Below are 19640 nucleotides of genomic sequence, written 5' to 3'. Positions count from 1 at the left end.
GATGAGCCAAATTTTAAGGGTGAATCTAAACTGAAGTATGAGGATATAGGAAAGCTAAGACCTTTGAGTCCTCAGATGGAGAATGACTATCACATCTTTACCCCATCTCCACTGCTTCAAATTGAATGGACTTGAACCTAATCCAACTTTCCCATTTAACAAATGAGTAAAATGAAGTTCCCAGAATTTCACAGAGCAAGAATTTGGCAGAGCAGGGACCAGAACCCAGCTCCTCTGACTGCCCCAAGATTCCCTTCAGTTCTTAAATATCCCAAAGGATAAATGACTAATCGTCCTAGAAGTCAATTAGCATTTATTAAGTGCTTATTATGTGCCATGCATTGTGTACAAAAAAGAAAGACAGGAAACTGGAAAAAAAAAAAAAGAAGAGAAAGATGGTGAGGGGAACCTGTCGATTCATTTCAAAAAGCATTTATTAAATACCTGCTATGTACAAAAGACTAGAGATACAAAACAAAAACAGATCCTGGCTTCAAGCATAATCCTCTCGGGCTCACTTTATTTCACCCCACATAGATGGCTGCCTGCTCTGCTTCCTTTTAAAATTAATCCTACTACTTCCTCTCTGTCTCTGTCCTAGACCATCGCTCAATAGCTCCCTCCCCATTCCCTCGGACCCGCACCTCCGTCCCTCTTTCCTTTCCTCACGCTTGTCTTCCCTACTTCCCGTTACTTTAACTGATGCACCCTGGGACATCTGCCACCTCCTGAAACCATCATCCCCAAGCTGCCCCGCTTCCAGCCCGTTCCATTTCAAATCCCCTCACGCTCTCCCTTCCTTCCTCTTCTACTTCCTTCCCAATTCTTTTTCCTTTCCTTCTTCTACTTATCATTCCCATAACCCTCCCTTTTCTTCTCTTACATTTCCATCCCCCCCCCCGCCCCCTCTCTCCTCTTGAATTTCTTTATCTCCTCCTGTTTTCTCTCTTTCCCTCCTCTAATTTCCCATCTCTTTCACCCCTATCACCCCCCCAACCCCCCTTTCCCTTTTCATTTCCTGCCGGCCCCCTCCCCACACCACCCCGCCTCCCGGCAAACACAAAACCACTTTGTCCTCCTCCTGCAGTAATTGACTCTAATGCAGTACTAGTTGCTAATCATCTTCCGCAATTTGCAAAATTGTTTCTTTGGAACGGTGGGCAAGGTGTGACACAATCCACTTGTGGGCTTGCTTGCTTTCCCTCTCCCCAGAGATCGCTCCCAAGATGATGTGGCGGGCAGAGCGGGCGGAGGGTCTTTTAGTTAAAGGACGAGACGCAGTGGGAGTGTGTGTGTGTGTTGGGGGTGGGGTGATGCGAGGAGGGGGGTGTTACTGCGGGAAGCTGTAGAGAAGAAAGAGCTAGGTGCCTGAATGAGCTGTCCTGTGATTACGGAAGATAATGTAAGTGGAGACATTAGCCAATTTATTTTTTAACTAAGGGCTACTTCTTTTCAGCTCTTAATGCACTGGGCTCACTGGCCCCTCCCTCCCGGCCGCCCACACAGCGCTGCAGAGGGAGGAGGGGGAGTTGGAGGAGGGGGGAAGGGGGGAATGTGGAAGGACACGTAGTTGACTGTTGCTTTAAAGGAAAGTATTTGTCACAGCCTGAGCCTTGCCAAGTTAGGGACACAACTTTTCTTCAACCAGATGGCTCAGAAAGTCCAACATGTGGGCGACGACTGGGTCAAACAAATGAATCCTACTTTTTATTTATTATAATAATAACAATAATAGTCATATTGATGTCAATTACTATTCCACAAGATTTTAGATTAGCTAACTTCTTTGATTTGCACGGCACTGGAAAGTAAGTAATCTATGAATCACTGTACCCATTTTACTGTTGAAAAAAAAACTGAGTCCTAAAGCCTGATTTACTCAGAGTCATACAATAGCAGAGCCAAAACTAAAACGGAACCAAGGACTTCCTGATTCTCACTGATCCCTTAGAATGGGATCCGCCAGGTGACACAAGGTCTGGAAAGAGGAAAACCTGAGTTCAAATACGGTCTCAGTCACTAGCTGTGTGATCCCAGGAAAGTTACTTCACGATGTTTGCCTCAGTTTCCTTATCTGTAAATAAGCAGAAGAAAATAGTAAACCACTGCAGTATCTCTACTAAGAAAACCTCAAAAGGCTCTCCTCTTTAAAATGACAGAATCGCTCAGACCCTGAGCTGGGAGGACCCTCCCAGACCATTTCAAGCCCATCTTAACCAAAGCATAAATGCCCTCTACCACATCTCAGGCAAGAGGTTTCCGTGAAGACTTCTCTTGATGAGGAGCCCTGCCCCTCAGAAGTCCCCGCAATAGATATATAATCCTCTGCCCCACAGTCCTCCCGTAGCAGTCTGTTCTATTTCTGGTCATTTCTAAATGTTATCATACATCCTTAGGTTAACTTGAAGATTGCCTCCCTACCATTCCACCCACCTGTCCTAGTTTTCTCCTCTGGAGCAGATCAGAAGGATTATAATGTCTTTTCCGCATGGCAGGCAGATGAGTGACAGAAACAAGTTCATTCAGGTGGAATGGGAAAGGGAGAGGGTATGTGGTCAACTCCTGGCTCTATACGTTATTATATAAGGTTTTCTTTATCTAAATATTCAGGAATCACAAAATCTGAGTCCATAAGGTCTTCAGTGCTCCCTTTAGAATGACATAGATGGAAAGAGATCCCCTTTTTATAAAGCCCCCACTTAATTTTCTCAGCCTCCTTTCCAAAGACTTCCAGCAATGGAGAGATATCTATTCCTCCTCGAAGGAATCTGTTCCACTTGGGGCAGTTTTAATGGCCCAAAAGTTTTCCTTTGTATATAGACAATTAAACAACTAAGCAGCACCAAGGAGTGAGAAGTAACAAAGCTTTGATAAAATGAGGTCTTTGACTTCAGCTTACAGTGTAGTAGCAGGATGTCTCACAGACACAAGTAAGTATAATACAGAATGAAATATGATAAAGGTGTAAAAGAAGGACAAAGTTCTAGTGTGGTAATGGGGCAGTGGGTGGGGGGGAGGTTGAGGGGGAGAGAAGATCATTATTGACTGAGAAGGTTTCCTGGAAGAGGTATGACTTGAGGCTTTAAAGGATAAAAAGAAAATGGGGAAGGGAAAAGAAATTGCATTTCAAGTACAAGGGAAATTGTGAGCCAAGGCCGAGTGGGCTGAGAGTTGGCTGCAGCTTAGAAAACACACATTTGTCCACTATTGCCCCCTATTCCTGGCTCTTTTCACTTTTGAGTCATCAGATCCCTCCCCTGCTATTCTCCCTAGGTCATACTGATTTCTCTTGATTATAACAATTCCATAAATACGTATTAAATATCTGCTGCGTGCAAAGTACCAACTGGGCTCTGACAGATACACAGATGAGAAAAAACAGAGTCCCTGACCCAACAGAAATCAGACTAGTAGATGAATTTAAAATATAGTGATCACTAGAATACACAGTGAGCCCTTAGTAAAGGCATTAGAGAAATAGAAAAATCCAAACAAGGGAATGAGGGTAGGCTTCCTGAAGGAAATAGCCTCTGAGAGGATTTAAAGAATGAAAAGGCATTGTGGTTCAATGGATAGAGCTTGGAAGACTTGGATTCAGGCCCTATCTCTGCTAGCTTTGAAACTCTGGGCAAATCACTTGACATCTCAATATTCTTAACAATTCACAGCACTTAGCACAGTGCCTGGCACATAATAGGTGTTTAATAACTAGGTAGAACAATGGATAGAGTGCCAGGTCTGAAGTTAGGAAGATCTGCAAATCCAGCTTTAGACGAATACTAACTGTGAACTTGACCCTTTTTGCCTCTGTTTCTAATTTCTAAAATGAGCTGAAGAAAAAGTATCTTCGTTCCCTATCGTCCCCCTCAAAAAAAAAAAAAAAAAAAAACCCAAATATGGTGAGGAAGAATCAGACATGACTGAAATGATGCAATACGAATAAATGTTTGTTGAATGACTAGCTCACTGATTTTAAAGTTGCAACAAAGAAGGCAAACTTTTTTGATATGGGATATGTCCTCTTTAAGCATTGCCTATTATCAATGAAATCCAATCTCCATCCTTATTTAAAGAAGGGATAGAAAATTACCAGATAAAAAGATGCAGTTATGGGGAATATTGAGATTCAGTTCTAGTGGATCCTTACCTCCAAGGAATTTACAGATGCAGGCAGAGGTTTGGAAACCCGAATGGGAGAACTCTTCCCCCTTTTCTGTGACAGCTTCCTCAATAGATCAGTCCCAGGAAGGAATTTGAGGAGTGGGAAAATGTCCTCATCTGCTGTTGCTGTGGCTGGCGAAGGAAGCAGGGAGGCTTTAGCCGCTTCCAGGACGACTGTGATGCACTCCATCACCTCTTTTGACTCCAGAGTCCAACAGAGTGAATTCACATCATTCTACTTCATTGTATGGGCCATGTAATTTCTCTTCCTACTCTGGAAAATGGGGAGAATGATACCTGTAACTCTCAGCTCACAGGGTTGTTCCGAGGCTCTGGTGAGATAATGCACATGAAGCATTTGGCAAATCTTAAAAGGTTAAATGTGTTAGTTCACATTTTAGGTTTCTCCTAGGTTTGAGAAATTAGATTCTGGTTTTGATAAAAGAGGGAGGGCAAGCTAGATTTAGAGCAATACAATACCAAGTGTTATTGTGACAATTTTGTTCAATCAAGGATGGGGGGAGCAGTGTTCCCAACTACCTTAGCAACCACTTTGCTATAGGTCTTCCTTAGAAGCTTGCTGGAAACTGATTTGCATATAATCACCATGATTACCCATTAACTTGGTAACTCCAACAGCTTTTGGTTCTCTCTAAAGCACTTTTTAAAAGGATTTTGCTTCTCCACACTCCCATCTCATTCCTCATAGTATTACAGTTTTAAAGATCTACAAGTGGAAAAGACTTTAGGGGCGGTTACCTCTTTATAAATTTGCAGATAAAGAAAATGAGATTAAGGGAAGTGACAATCACATAGTCAATGGGTTGTACCCAATACCAGTTTTTGCTTTAAATAGTTAGCACTGTGAAGGCAGACTATATCAGTTTCCATCTTTCTAATCCATCTTTGTAATACAAGAGTCCAACTGATGTCACTAGATTAAAATGTTAGGCTCGAATTCTGGAAGCTGGGTTTAAATCCCACCTCTAAACTATGGTTGCTGTGTGACTCCAAGTCCTATCTTTACACCTATCTTTACAAGTTTCTCACCCTCCATATGCCTCAGGCAATTCTCTAGAATTTAGCTTTGTGGTACAATGGGAAAAAGTATTGGATTTGGAGTCAAAAGACCTGGGTTCCAATTTTACCTCCATCAAATTCTAAATGTATAACTTTGAGCTCATCCTTTCTCCTCTCTGAGTTTCAATTTTCTCATTCAGAAAATAAGAGTTGATAGCAGGATGATTTCAGAGAAACCTGGAGAAACTTACATGAACTGATGCTAAGTGAAATGAGCAGAACTAGGAGATCATTATACACAACAATAAGAAGATTATATGATGATCAAATATGATGGACGTGGTTCTTTCTAACGAGATGATTGAGGTCAGTTCCAATGATCTTGTTACGAAGAGAGCCATCTGCACCCAAAGAGAGGACTGTGGAACTGAGTGTAGTTCACAACATAGCATTTTTACTCTTTTTGTTGTTGTTTGCTTGTATTTTGTTTTGCTTTTTTTTTTTTTTACTGGTTTCATTTGATTTTTCTTATGCAGCATGATAATTGTATAAATATGTATGCACATATTGGATTTAACATATATTTCTACCATGTTTAACATTAAAAAAAATAGAGTTGAGCTAGATGACCTCTGAGATCACTTCCAAATTTAAATCTAGCACCTGATAAAATTCTGGAGGCACTGTGATACCTGGTAGTGAAAGGAATTTCCAACAGGGAGCTCTCCCTACTGATACCATCATAAATCCTCAGATGAACCTCATGAGTCAAGGTCATTTGGCATGGGTCAAGGTCAGTGTCAGATTCAATTAACATCATTTATGTCAACAGGCATTTGGGGAACACCTTCTTTGGGTTCAGCTCAATACTGAACAAAAGTAGGATACCAAAGCAATATCTGCGGGGAAATGTGTGAAATTCCCCATATTCTTTTTATTCTCTTCCTGCTTTCTCCTTTTAAGTTGTTCCTGCCCAACACAATGGACACCTCATTATGTCTTGCTTTGTTCCCTCTCTGTGGGAATTAATTCATTTTGAGCTCAATTATGCATTTCTTCAGCTATATTTCTCATGATCTGACAAGATGGTGTAGGGAACTCAGCACTGGACTTTGAATTTATCTACTGACTCAGGGCAAGATGCTTCCTTCTGGGGACTTTAGAGAGTAAACCATAGAAATTCAGAGCTGACTTCCAAGGGATATTAAGTCCAACTTGTGACTTCTCAAAGACTCTCTGCAGGATATATACACCTGATCACTATGAGGGAGACTCCTAAGGCTATCAGAGCTGAGAAGGACCTGGAAAGGATACTAAGTTCAACTTGTGATTTCTCAAAAACTCTCTGCAGGATAGATATCCCTGATCACCATAAAGGAAACTCCTAAGACTATCAGTTCCATTTTAAGACATTGTTAGAAATTTATTTTGTTTTGTTTTTTGCTCACGACAAATGCTGAATCAGCCTCTCTATAAAATCCAACCTTTGTTCTTTTGTTCTGCCCTCTAGGACCAAGGGGAGCAAATCTACTCTTCCTTCCATGTGACAGTCCTTCAAATATTTGAAGACAACTTCTATTATAGAAGAGAAGTTGTCTCCTTTCCTTTTTTCTTTTTCTTTCTTCCTTCTTTGTTTCTCTCTTTCTTTCTTTGCACCAACATTCCATTAGTAGTCTGTATAGCAGTGAAACATGGAAAGAGACATTGCACAAAAAAAAATGGAGAAGCCCATGGAGGGGATGAGTAAGCCACAACATGGTACCAATAAGGAACAGTAGTCAATGCTGTGTTCATGGAAATGTATGACAGGATGAGTAGATGATTTGGTCACACGGTAAGGGATGACAGATGGGTAACAAGATTCTTCAAGGGTAAATCCCTTTTTTTTTTTACATCTCTTTGAGATGTCAAAAGAAATTGAAGAAAGCCTCTAAAACATTGGGTAGACCATGAAGACAAGTATAACACATAGCATAGACCAGGGGGTATCTTCATCTTGGGATGGAACTCTCTCCAATTAGTGAGATTTTGCTATCATTAAAGTACCATTCTTTCCTTGTTAAACATCTCTGGTTCCTACAACCTATCATAATACAACTTGGACTCTTATCCAATCTATTGCGACCATTCTTGATGGATTCCAAGTTCAGTGATATCTTTGATAAAATGGGGCACCCAGAACAAGACCCATTATTCCAGCTGTGGTCTAAAGTAGGCAGCATCTGGCAGAATTAAGGAATCTGGATGCTATGTCCCTCAGAATGCAGAATAAGAGCCCACTAGCTTTTATAGCATGTTGAATTAATTTATTAAGTTACTGAAGTTTGTCAATATGCCCAGATTATTCTCACAGTATTCTTTTTTCCTGTTGCTTCCATACTCATTTTTCCAATGATGCAGTTTTTAAAAGAAGTGCAAGACTTATTATTGAATCTATCACAAGGATAATTTGTTAAATTTCAACTTATTAGATTGAATGAAGTAATATTTATAACACTTAGCATAGTATCTTATACAGGATGCTTAATAAATGTTTATTCTCTAATCTTTATTAGACATGAGTTTTGGGTCTATCTCTGAAATACATTGACTTTGTGGATCTGAGAAAGACTAATTCCTCTTTTATATGACAGTCCTCCAAACAATTATGATTGTCTGAATCATATTGTGCTTGTTTTCCATCATGGATCTTTTTAGCATCAACATTTTCCTAGTGTTTCCATATAGTGGTGAGACATTGAATAAGACACTTTCTGCTCACCAAAAACAAGGGAGAGACCCATAATGGATGTGGTCAGTCAAAATTAGATGTCTCCTCCTTCGTTCATTTCTTAGCTCTCTAAATGATTCTTTAAGTCTGTTGTTGAGAAAACATTGACCTGCATTGGTAGAGAGAATTAGTTCCCTCTATCAGTGTTATCACATATCCATTCTCTATCCCTCGATTCCATCCAATGTGTGATTTATCAAAAAATTTTTAATCCCCATTCTGTTGTCCAACTTGTTAACTCTACCTCCCAGAAAATATGATAATTGGGTCATTTATACCTTTACCCAAATAGCTGATTTAAAATATCCAGTAAAATAGGACCAAGGACATATGCCCCAGGCACTCTATCACAGACATCTCCACTGGCTGGCATCTTCCTTTAATGATTATTCTTTGGATTTTGCCATTTAATAGCTTCTATATTTATCTAACTAGACTATTATTTAGCCCTCGTAATAACAGTAAGAACTACCAGTTATATAGTGTTTTAAGGTTTGCAAAGTGCTTTACAGATATTATCTCATTTGATCCTCACAACAATCTTACCAATTACTTTCTTGGGACTTTGTTATGTTGCATTTATGACATCCTGTAGATCTTCCAGCCTAGTTACCATGACAAAAGGAGTTAGGAAACCCAAACCTGACTCATTTTTGCTGAACCCATACTGCCTTTAGCATCATCACTTTGCTTCCTAAGGGCTTACACTATTCCTTAATTTCTTTATCTGTAAGTTGATCAGGCTATACCAAGTGATCTTGAAGGTCCATTCGAGCTCCAGATTTCTATGATTCTTATTGATTCCATATGCCATAATCAGAGATGCAGGGCCAATCCAAAGAATTAGGAAAATAATCTCTCCTACTGGGAGGCTATTTGCAAACAGGCTATGAAAATGAGGAATCTCAGAACTCTGGAATGAGAACCACCTTCTTGGCTGGTTTAATGAGATGGCGTTTTGGGGAACACAAAGGCTCCAGAGGCTGGGTGTATCTAAAATGACCCTCCTGCTTTGCCTTTGAAGCTGTGTTGATAGAAGGGAGGAAAAATAACCTGGAGGAGAAAAAATGCAGCTCAGAGCATGTTTGATAATACAGCTGGGCCCTTCTCAGACATACTTGTGTCAGAGGTCACAAGACCTAGCAGTCAGATGTCATGGTCCTGAGCACAGGACACACACAGCTTCTAGGAATCTAAGACTCTAGAATCTAAGATTCTAAATTTTTGAAATGCCCCCAGTGACATATGTATTCCTGTGTAGACCCAAATTCTATTACTGTTCCCTTTTGCCTCAAGACCTAATCCAGCCATGGCTATTTTCAGCCCTAAGGCTCACTAAAAACGTTCTGAGTTTAGCACCCTCACATAATGCTATTGGCCATGAAAATAGCAATTAGAGCAATTATATCTGGACAATAAACTCCAGCCTGGATATGGGACCAAACAGGGAATTTATGGTCTCTGCCTCCATGGCCATCTGCTCATCACTTCAGACCTCAGGCAAATGGTCTCCTGGTTTGTGCCCACAGAATTTTCAGCATTGATGATGCGATGTTCAGTGTTCCCAGGAGCAGAGGTGCCTAGGTTCTCTGGCTAATAGAGTGACTCTAAGCATTCTTTTCATACCCCTTCTGCTACTAGAAATATGGAGACAAGTTGAGGTCTTAACAATTGCTATTGGTCTGTGATAAACTCACCACCTCAAGACCTATCTCAGAATCTTCAAAAGCCCCTCAAGTGTACACAAAGACAACCAATAAATGCTTCTGAAGCACAACAAGCACCAACCCATGACCTGAAAATAAGAACTTTTGCTCCCGTGCCAGAATGAATGACTCACACATTAAAGAATAGGAGCTTGCACCTATTCCAGAGATACAATGTAGGGACTAGAGAGTGTCTGGGATCTTTTTTAATCAGCACAACAAATATTGTATTTTGTGACGGATTGTAGAATTGCTAAATCTGTGATTCTGTACTGTGACATCCCAAGACTTCCTATCAACTTATCATTGGCTGGATGGATCAGTGGATAAATCATTAGACCTGGAATCAAAAAGCCTTAAATTAAAATCTAGTGTCATACTTTCACTAGCTGTGTAAGCGAGTCACTTAATTGTTGGCTGCCTCAGTTTCCTCAAGTGTAAAATAGAGGTAAAAATAGTGTCTACCTCCCAGAGATGTTGTGAGGGTCAAATTAAATAATATTTGTAAATGTTTATCTTAGTGTTTGGCACATAGTAGGCATATTAATCATCACTTGTTACTTTCCTTCCTTTCCTTCCTCCCTCCCTCCCTTCATTCATTTCTTCCCTCTTTTCTTTCTTCCTTTCTTCCTTCCTTCATTCCTTTCCTCCCTTTCTTTCTTCCTCCTTTCTTTTTTCCTTCTTTTCTTCCTTCTTTCCTTTCTTGCATCTCCCTTTCATTGCCCACAGCTTTCTATACCATACCACAAAGCAGGTAATTCCCTTCCCTCTTTTCCACCTGTCTTTGTTCCATTTTTAATAAGTTCCATGTGGGTAAAGACTGTCTTGTTTGCCCAAATTTGCATCCTCAGCATTTAGTGGTTTAATAAATGCTCCATCTCTATTTTTTTCTATCTCTGCAGCTCTCACACTCACATTCCCAGGTATCCAAGGCCCTTTCCTTCTTTCTTCTTTATCACATCAAACTTTGCTCTTGAAAAAGCTCTGAAATCAGTCATTTACCTAACAGTATGAGTCTGACAATGTGTGTATGTGTGCCCTTTTTTTAGCCAGTTTGCAACCATCCCCGTTCTCATCAAGAAAAAGAAGGTTCTTTCTGCTGTCAGATAGATCTCAGGCATCAGCAGGGAGGGGGCAGGTGTCACTGTGGGAGAATCGGGAGTCAGTCATATGGAATGAACAGCAAGCACTGCAGGATATGAAGGAGCTATGTTGTACAAATGCATGCGCTAGGAAGATGAATCTGGCTGTGTATGGAGTAAGAAATCATTGGGGACCCTTAGGGATTTCCTTCCGGAGTATTCAATGGTCTAAGAATTATCAGCCTCCCTTTTCCTGAATAAAGAGGTAGGAGGCACCTGGCAATTATAAGGAGTTATAAGGAAGTTATAAGACTCCAAGGTCATCCACTGCACCTCGGGCCATTATCTATAGTCCTGACTTTTGTCCTACCGGTAGATCTGAATGATTTTGGAAGAGAGTAAGATTGATGACTTCCTGCAATTCTGCCCTGCTTATGTTAAGTTCTCAGACATCATCCCATGATATCATTGGTTCTCTTAAAAAACAGGCAATAAGCAACAGAATTTTTATTCGTTTGTTCATCTATTCAATCAATCACTCAATAAGCATATACCAAATGCCTACTAAGAAATAAAGACTATGTTGAAGACAAAAGTGAGATATCCCCTGCCCTCAATGACCTTCCATGGAGGCAGGGAGAAAGGGAGAAAGATGGATCACCACAAATAGTTAAATGCAAAAATTAATACAAGTAATATGGAAGTTGATGGGGAGGTAGCCATACCAGGGCCAATGGGGAGCTACAGAAACTTTTTGATTAGGGAAGTGACAGAGACCGGTGTTTTAGGAATATTAATTTACTAGTATTCTAAAAGATACATTTGAGAGGAGAGAAAGGCACTGAGAAAAGTAAAAGAAGTCTCCTAACAAGTCATTTTGAGGGGAATTTTTCAAGACAGCAAGATGTGGTTAACCTTTTGCAAACTTTTAAATCCATTTACATGCCATCAATATCCCTCACTGTCTTTATTATCTCCCTTTCCCCAGCTCCTGCCTGGGCCTGGGGAGCAGTTTTCCCCTTTCAAGTTCCTAACATGTAGATGTTCTGACAAATTCCTCAGAAGGGATTCATGATGAAAAATGCCAGAGTCCTCAATGTGTAATGAAAAGGGGATATGCCCCTCATGCCCAAAGAAGTCTGTGTGGCTAGGAGGGAGGACAGCAAAGGCTTGGGTTTCTTTTACAGTGATTAGGCAGCTGACCTTTGGCAATGTATTGGCTATCCCCTTCATCTTCCCCTTGTATGAGTTGGGAGGATCATCAGGAGAGAGGTCATCCATGACTCTTCTAGTCTGCCCATCTCCTCTAGGAATCTGTTCCTAGTAACCAGGGGACTCTCAGTTTTGCCTCCAGAATTAATCCAGAGTATCAGAGAATCTTAGAAATGGAAGGAACTTTCAGGTCATTTGGTCCAACCTCCTACCCCAGTTAGGAATTCCCTCCATGGCATCCATAGCATTCCATCATCCAAACTATTCTTGAATACTTCCAATGACAGGCAGCTCCCTCTCAAGCCAGCCTATCCTATTGTTAGATATCAGAAATTAGAAAGTCTTTTGTTGTAATAACTGAAAAAAGTTAGTCTGCCATACATGACCCCACCTCCTGTTCTTTCTCCGTTTTCCATTCCCGTCCAGATAGCCTTGGTCAGAATGTTGCCTCCTGGACAACCAAGAGTAAGCTGGTCACTTATTAGATAACAACCTGCTTTCTGCTTACCATGGTAACATTTGCCTAGGAATCAGTGAGTCTGCTGCCAATTTGCTCTGTGACCCTGAAAAAGCCATGTCTAATAAAATATAACATGTACAGATACAACAATGAAGAAAGTCACAACATTATTTTTTTTAATTTTTGTTTTCTCAACACTAATTATAGGATCTTACATGTGCTTAATAAAAGTTTATTGAATTCTATTTCTCTGAGCCTCATATTATTATTTCATTTAAGCCTCACAACAATCCTAAAAAATAGATAAAGCAGGTACGGTTACTCCCATTCCACAGATGAGGAAACTGAAGACCATAAAGGTTAAATGATTGAATGACTGGCAAGAACTATTAAGGGACTGTGAGAAAACTAAGCAATGCTGAAGGAACAGAGATTGGCAATTACCTTCCTGGTTTGGGAAAAGAAGGAGAGAGTGGAGTCCCACAGATCTGCAAAAAATAGACCAACGCAATTAGTGGATGGTTTGTGAGCACTTAGAAAAAGAAGAGGTAATTTCTACCATTATATTTTAACAGATCTGTCACAGATGTAGAAGTAATTCCTGAACCAGCTGTCTTTGTATATCCAGATCATGGACTTATTAAAGCATAGATCAAATTTAATACCAAGCTAGAACAAAGAATAAAAATGAGAATAAGATACGCCAAGCAATTAAAACAAAGCTGACCTGACATATCTAAAAGAGTTATTGATGCCAAAAAGTGGGAAACGAGTGGACAAAAAGACATTGACATCAATTACAATAATTTCATATAGAAATTTAATCAATATAAATCAAATGTCATAACAAGGAGACCAAAAGAATCTAACTGCATGGTTAGCAAATTCTTGACTTATTTGCCAAGTAGAGGGATATGGCAGCCAAGGGCAACACCCGATTAAAATAGAAAATCATTTGTAAAATCTTACATAGAGAAGTGGCAGAAGATTATGTACAGCATCACCTCTTGAAAGAATGAAGTAATGGAGAATAAAGCCAATTTAGGGCAAGCATAGGAAGAGATCCAACTGAGCAGATTCATCCCCAGGTCATATAAAATTAAAGCTGGAAGGAGAACAACAAACAGATCTAAGATAGAAAAGATCTGCAAAGATTTTTATAACAAACTTTTCATCATCCAAGTCAGTGAAACCAATATATTTGGCCTCTGATGTCACAATACCAGATATACTTACAGAATAAATAGAAATGATGCTGAAGAGAACAAAGCGGGAAAAGCAGATGGATTGAACCAAGTACATTCAGAGATAGTATAGCTGAAGGCAAAATAATTATAAGGACATCAAAATATATGAAGGAAGGGAAGATATGAAAGACATGAAAAAAATCTCAGCTTTTGTAACTGCCAAAAAAAAAGATGGCTGAGAGAGCATCGATATCTATCTATTGATTTATATGCCTATTTCTCCATCTATATAAAAATTTCATGATAATAATTTATGTACATATAAAAGGAATCCTTGATGAAAGTATAAGAAAAGAATAGGCAGACTTTCATAAATTTCCACCATCACTGAATTGAGTAAAAGATGTAAAAAAATATAATATTCTATTATTCTTATTGTTTGTTAATTATAAGAAAGCATTTGATTCATAGAGCTAAATGCTATCTTACCAATGAGAGAAGTTGTTTTGCTTAACTATCCACATTCAAAACTGGGTTTTTATTCTGCTTTCTCAATTGGGAATGTGAGGTAGGAGAGTGGGAAGGAGAAAATGTGCATCTGAGAAATATAATAAAATTTATTTTAAAAATAAATAAATGCTGCCTTAGCATGCCAAAGTTATATATAATTCTGAAAAATAGTACATGAGCAGCCCTTTTAGTAAAGACAAGGAACTGGAAATTAAGTGGATATCCATCAGTTGGGAAATGGTTGAATAAATTATAGTATAGGAATATAATGGATGTCATTATTCTACAAGAAATGACAAGCAGACTGACTTCAGAAAAGCCTGGAAAGACTTACCATGAACTGATGCTAAATGAAGTGAGTTGAACCAAGAGAACATTGTATATAGCAACAATAAGAAGATTATGTGATGATCTACTGTGATGGACTTTTCAACAATGGGGTGATTCAAGGCAATTCCAATCAACTTGTGATGGAGTCATCCACATCCAGAGAGAGAATTATGGGGGCTGAATGTGAATCAAACCATAATATCTTTACCTTTTTGTTGTTGTTGTTTTTGTTTACGTATTTTCTTTCTCATGATTTTTCTCTTTTGATCTGATTTTTCTCGCACAGCATGATGAATATGGAAATATGTTTAAAAGAATTGTACAAGTTTAATCTGTATTGGATTGCTTGTTATGTAGGGGAGGGGTCAAGAAAGGGAGAAAAATTGGAACACAAGGTTTCGCAAAGATGAATGTTGAAAACTATCTTTATATGTATTTTGAAAAATAAAATTATTTTAAAAAAGAAAGATAGTACCTAGATAATCTTGTAATTATTATCAAACCAAGCATAAATGAGCAAAACCTATATATCTATTAGTGTTGTCACCATTCCTGACTGTTTCTCTTCTTCCTGTTTAAATCTAGGTGTTCATGTAAGGGTCAACAATAGCAGTGAAAGTTCTCTCCCTAACTTTATCTTTGATGTTTGTCCTTAATTTTATTTTCTGATGGCAAGCAGTCCCAACATAGGAAAGAGATTGGTGCCTTCTTCCATCATTGCCATTAGCTGTTGTCTTAACACCCCTCCAGCTTAACTACATTATCTTTTTTTTGTTTTAACATTATGATGTCAGAGGAGGGTCACAGGATGATGGATTTGCAGTTGGGAGTTACCTTTGTAGACATCTATCGTAATCTCCTCAGTTTACTGCAAACTGCTGAAGTTGACTGACTTGCCCACAATTACATAGACTAATAAGTACCTGAGGTAAAATTTAAACCCAGGTCTTCTTGATTCTAACACCCTATCCACTACACTTCTCAGGGAGAATTTTATTACAGAGTACAGATTTGAATAGGACTTTGAAAGATGGATAGGACAGATAGAAGAAGTGACTTCTTCAGGTGGAGGAGGAACAAAGCTTAGCAAGAGAAATGTGTAAGGTATGTTAAGTGAGGGAGGCAGGGAAGAGATTGACAAATGTAGCTGGTAGTGCTTATTTAGCCCTAGTGAGCATGTGAAGTGGCCCACAGATGACCTCTGAGGGTCGCTTTCTTGTGGGTACCTTTCTCCCACCTCCGAGTGTCAAACAGTCTATCATGAATGGGTATCACTTCAGCATTGGGGGTCCCATCAGAGAACAAGCAATTAATAATCGAGCTACCCAACCCTGACAGCAATTACACTAATAATCAATTAAATCCAAATATGAATCACCTCAGAGGGACTTACAGTCTTTCATTTACTATGATCAAATAAATCTTCCCATTTCTTGAGGAGTAAAGCTCAGCCAATAGACATTGAAGGCAAATACACTTTGACGAGTAGGATGCAAGTGAAGCAGAAATGTGATGATTAACTTCTCATGAACATGTCCTAGATGTAATGCTATGGATCTGTGTCTGTCCTGGGGGAGAGAGAGACTAGGCAGAGGAATAATCATACTAAGAGCCACATAAGCAAATCCCTCTTAGATTGATTCCACCTGCTATTGAATTTCTAGAACTTAGATTAGGAATAGGGCTGAATTCTGTTGGTGATTAGGTAGCAATTAATCGGGGCCAATGTAACCTTTTCTTGTTTTCTTAATTAGGAAAGGCTCAGTAGAAAGAAGAAAATATAGATATTTAGTTTAAAAATTAGAAAAATAGAAAAAAATAATCCAAGGACTGGGCAAAAGATGAAGAAAGGAGTTTGTAGCAATGAACTAAAGATAGAGAAATGGATGGAGGAAAGGATGGATGGGGAGGGGAGAGAGAGAGAGAGAAAGAGAGAGAGAGAGAGAGAGAGACAGACAGAGAGAGACAGAGACAGAGACAGAGACAGAGAAGGAGAGAAAGAGAGAGAAGAAGAAGAAGAGAGAGGGAGAGAGCATTTACTGTGTTTTAGGTAATGTTCTGAGTACTGGGAATACAAATAAAAGCAAACAAGGTAGCTCCTTCCCTCAAGGAAGTTACATAAAAGAAAACAATAAATAAATAGGGTATTGGAAAGCAAGGGGAAGTAGGAAGAGAGGGTATTTGCTTAGAGGTATGGAGAGGGCTATGGGAAGTGATAGTGACATGCATGGTTCCCAATAAGGTAAGGAAAAGATCTCGCCCATCAGAGTCTGGGGTCATTGATAGGAAGAGAAAAAACTGTGGGAGCAGAAGGAACTGGGAAAGTCATAAGACAATATCCAAAAGACTATATGAAGAAGGGAACAATTAATGTTGTGAGATAAGTGTGTCCTTGGCTGATTAAATTCCCTCATAGTATTGGTCTCCTTATTTTGCGTGTCTATTTGACGTGGTCCCACGCACTATCTCTCTGACTAGAAGGTATCCTAACCTCTTGAGACTGAAGCCAGATGAAGTAGCAAGCAAGAAAGACCATTCAACTCCAGTGCACCCACAAATATAATAGTTTCCATCTTGTCCTGTCAAGTGCATAGTTTTGTTGATCTATTAAATACTAGCGTCTACTAACAAGTGATCTCATCATCAGTGTATTATTGTCTATTGATAATCCATTGTGCTCTTGTCACCTATCTATGATCATAGGCATTGGAAAAAGATTTGGTGAACATTTATTTAGGATCTGGGTGAACTTTTTGCAACACAGGGTGAATCATGATGGGAAAGGAAGACAACAGGCCATGGGGATTACTTTTGCTTGATTGAAAGAGAGTTATCACTCTGATTTCAAACTTCTAGGATCTCCTATCAGTCTATAGCCAAGGTTATTAGTCTTTTACTCTGTCATGTACCCCTTCTGGTGAAATCTATGAACCCTTTTAAAAAAAATTAAAGTACATGAAGCAAAATGGATAGGATTACAAAAAAATTAAAGATTATTGAAAATAAAGATGCATTTTCCCCATGCTAGTTCATGGATGCTCCCAGGTTAAGAACCATTGAACTATTCTGTAGGTTTTAAGTCCATAGAAACTCTGATCCCTTAAATCTAAAGTGGGGCAGCCAATGGCAATAGGTCAAAGCAAGTGACAATGTATGTAAAAAAAACTTTGCAAACTTAAAATACTATATACTTGTCAGCGATTGCTATTATTAGTCCAGCTATTTGTATGCTCCTGTAGTCAGATGTAGTACACATCAATGTTGGAGCCTGTAATTCATCCAAGTAATGATTTATTGCAGTGACCTTAAATATTGAGCAAAACTGAAGCTGTCAACCACAGAGGGTATAAAAGAGCATGTTTGAGTGGACAGCTCAATTCTGTGGCATGTGGAATGATGACCCATATATAGAGATATATAGATATAGATTATCTATCTATATGGAGAGAAAGAAAGAGAGAGAGAGAGAGAGAGAGAGAGAGAGAAAGAGAGAGAGAGAGAGAGAGAGAGAGAGAGAGAGAAAGAGAGAGAGAGAGAGAGAGAGAGAGAGAGAGAGAGAGAGAGAGAGAGAGAAGGGAAGAAACATCATACAAGGCACAGACTATTCAGGAATAAAGTTGGTATGTTCTTAATCAATTTAAGGGCAGCTAGGGGGCTCTAGAGTGACTAAAACACTGGGTCTGAATTCCAGAAGACTTGAGTTCAAATATGGCCTCAGAAACTTTCTAGTTGAGTGACTTCTGTTTGCCTCAGTTTCCTCAATTATAAAATTGACATTATAACAGAATCTACCTCTCAGGATTTCTGTGAGATTCAATTAAGACTATTTGTAAAACATATAATACCTTGTTCATAGTAGACACTTAATAAATCTTTCCTTCTGATCTAAATGTGACATATGAAAGGTGGATGGTTACTTGGAAGATTTCCAATAGGGCTCCCTGGTTCTAACACTTAATTGACTGAATTATCATAAGCAAGTCACTGAAGTTTTCTGAGTCTCACTTTCCTTTAAATGTAAATCACCATCAAAATGGTGTTTATATCCTGGGATCAAGACAGGTCCAGACTCAATCTTAGCATTATCATGAGTCAAGAATGTATATGGTACAGGAACATATCTCTAAGGTCTGGACATATTGACATGTATCTTATTATACCTGCGGCCACCAAAGGCCAGTACATCCCTATATAAAAGTTTGAACAGGTCCATGGAATTCTTTTCTAGGTAATTATTGCAAAGTCAGAATACTAACAATTAAATCTCTCTTGAGGAAAGCTGAAATATGAGAAGAGATCAAAAAGCAGGGCCCAACCTTCTTTGATATATCAAGGCTGTCCCACTGCAGAGGGAGGAAGCTATTGTCACACCAATCGCTATAAGGTATTCTGTGGTGTGCCTGAGTTATGCTTGATGCTTAAACAATAGTGATAACCATATTTGGGATCTCCAGGATACCTAATAAGCAGGGACTACTTTTGCCTTTTCTTGAATGCCTAAAGCATAGTCCAGTGCCTAGCATATAGTAAGCACTTAATAAATGCTTGTTATTGTGTAATGATTAATTATGATAAACTTAGCACTTCTTAGTAATACAGTGATCCAAGATAATTCCAAAAGACTCATGATGGAGAATACTATCCACATCCATAAAAAGAACTATGGAGTCAGAATACAGATTGAAACAGACTTTTTTTTAAAAAATTTTAATTAGTTTTTGGTTGTTGTTTTTTCTTTCTTGTGGTTTTTCCCTTTTGTTCTGATTTTCTTTCACAACATGACCAATATGGAAAGATGCTTAACATGATTGTACATGTATAGTTTAGATTAGATTGCTTACTGTCTTGGGAAGGGGTATAGAGAGAGAAGGAGGAAGAAAAAATTTGGAGCTCAAAATTTTGCACAGTCCAGGACCTCAATGTTAGGATTCCCTCAGCAACATCAGTGGAGCACTTGGGTAGAGGAAAATAATAATCAATCAGCAGGCATTTGTTAAGCACTTACTATATGTCAGGCACTGTGTTAAGCCTTGGGAATACAAATAAGAACAGAAAGTCCCTGCCCTCAAGGAACTGATATTCTAATGGAAAAAAAATACATAAATGGAAGATGAAAAATGAGAAGAAACTAGCTGAATACTAAGTTCAGGACACCATAATGGAGACCTTTAGATTGTAAAGCTTGGTGGAAAATGAAGAAAT

This window comes from Antechinus flavipes, chromosome 3, assembly GCF_016432865.1.
Source record: "Antechinus flavipes isolate AdamAnt ecotype Samford, QLD, Australia chromosome 3, AdamAnt_v2, whole genome shotgun sequence".
In the NCBI taxonomy this organism is placed as follows: domain Eukaryota; kingdom Metazoa; phylum Chordata; class Mammalia; order Dasyuromorphia; family Dasyuridae; genus Antechinus; species Antechinus flavipes.
The sequence above is the reverse complement of the archived record's forward strand: the minus strand, read 5'-3'. Positions refer to the sequence as shown.